Source organism: Poecilia reticulata, unplaced genomic scaffold, assembly GCF_000633615.1.
Source record: "Poecilia reticulata strain Guanapo unplaced genomic scaffold, Guppy_female_1.0+MT scaffold_271, whole genome shotgun sequence".
NCBI classification, from domain to species: Eukaryota; Metazoa; Chordata; class Actinopteri; order Cyprinodontiformes; family Poeciliidae; genus Poecilia; species Poecilia reticulata.
In genome coordinates this window covers 84,687-86,385 of record NW_007615052.1, presented here as the reverse complement: position 1 = coordinate 86,385, position 1,699 = coordinate 84,687, and the positions used below count along the sequence as shown (strand labels likewise).

At 34.7% G+C, this 1,699-nt stretch overlaps 1 protein-coding gene across 1 annotated transcript in view; it reads left to right on the top strand.

The window, feature by feature from the left end:
* Positions 1–789, top strand: part of anapc2 (anaphase promoting complex subunit 2) — a 12,839-nt gene extending 12,050 nt beyond the window's left edge. The window contains exon 14 of the mRNA XM_017303429.1: positions 10–789. The gene's annotated coding sequence lies outside the window, so the exon portion shown is untranslated. The remainder of the gene's footprint in view (positions 1–9) is intronic.
* The last annotated feature ends 910 nt before the right edge of the window (positions 790–1,699 follow it).

Genomic DNA, 1,699 nt, shown 5'->3' with positions numbered 1-1,699 from the left:
AACGGGAAGATACAGGACCGAGGAGGACGGGGCGTTCAGGGGAAACTGGAACATACAGGACTGAGGAGAAACACCTGACTGCTACAGATAAAAACCACTGAATGAAAAGTTTTCAGTGTTTTGCTTCAGGAAATTAAAACTTTTGAGATGAAGATGAAGATGATGATATTTTTTTCTAAGTTTTCATTGAAGTTTCAAAACGTTATGAAGATCTTTGACTTTATTTCTGATGACAGAATATCTGATATAAAAAAGTTGATTTAAAATCTGTAACTCACCAGGAGATAAAATTAAAACTCCAGATTTTACTAAATCGGTTTTATTTACTTATATCTGCAATTTAATTTGCACTAATTGATCAATAAATCTTATTTAAAATAAGATTTTAAATAAGATTTAAATGAGATTTAAATAATCTTATTTAAATCTCATTGTATATTCAAAATATACAATGAGATCTGAAGTTTAGGTTATAATTTAATACATTTTCACTACAGATTTGTTGATCTGAAGCTTCCATGCATCTTGTTCTGTCATTTAGTTTTAATCCCACCGGCAACAATTGACGGACATTTTTCTAACTTCTGGAACCTCTAAAATAATTTAGACTTTTAGCAACTAATTTGTTTTTAAATCAAATAACAGAGTGTCCACTCTAACCAGTATCACTTAGTGTGAAAGGTCACATGACCTCCTCACTTCCTGCCTGGAGGTAAACGTCAGTCACAAACCTGAACAAGTCAGTGAAATATTTAAATGAGCAAATAGAAATAAAATATTTTGTACATATGTTCTTTCAAGTGTCTTTTACTGATATATGAAGAAAACTGAATCATCCATATTTTGATCATAAGCAGAGTGAATGTGAGACAGTATATATACTGCATGTGTCCACTGGTTTGCTGTTTATTCTATATGCACAGATTTAAACTGTCAGATATTTTACATCTTCTAGACCTGAAGGAAACTCAAACTGTCTTTTACATCCCACAGCTGAAGCTCCTCCTGTTTCAGTCGGCTCTCTACTCAGAATGTGGCCTTTTGCTGACTGAGGCTGCGAGGCGCCTGAAGCCAGTCGAGGAAAAGCTCGTTTGGTCCGGTGGGACGAGGACGACGTCCTCACATGCACATCTGTTCATACCAACATTTTCACCTGATTTTGCCTCTGATGAAATAACATGAGGTCAAAGGTCGCTCGGCACATTGAGACAATTTTTGTTTCTAAAATATTTCTGAACGCTCTTGTAACCGTTCTAACAGGTTATGCATGTCATGATTTTTATTGTTTTATGTGTGTAAATGTCAGATTTGTGCAGTTTAGACTGCGCTGCCGTTTCCCACCGAGGATAAAACCTGTATCTTAACCAACATAAAATCTAATAATCCAAGGATTGAAATCCAAGCACTTATTTTTCAGGAGAAACGTGGGGATATTTTAATTTTCCTGTATTTTTCCTGTATTTTAACCAACATAACATATTGGTTATCCCCACGTTTCTCCTGAAAAATAAGTGCTTGGATTTCAATCCTTGAATTATTATTGAATTATTATTCAAGGATTGAAATCCAAGCACTTATTTTTCAGGAGAAACTTGGGATATTTTAATTTTCCAACATTCAGCCATAACCTAACAGCTGATTTTATGTTTTTTCATTTTCCTGCCGTTTCCTCTGAACAGAAGCTTCAGTGCGTCGGAAA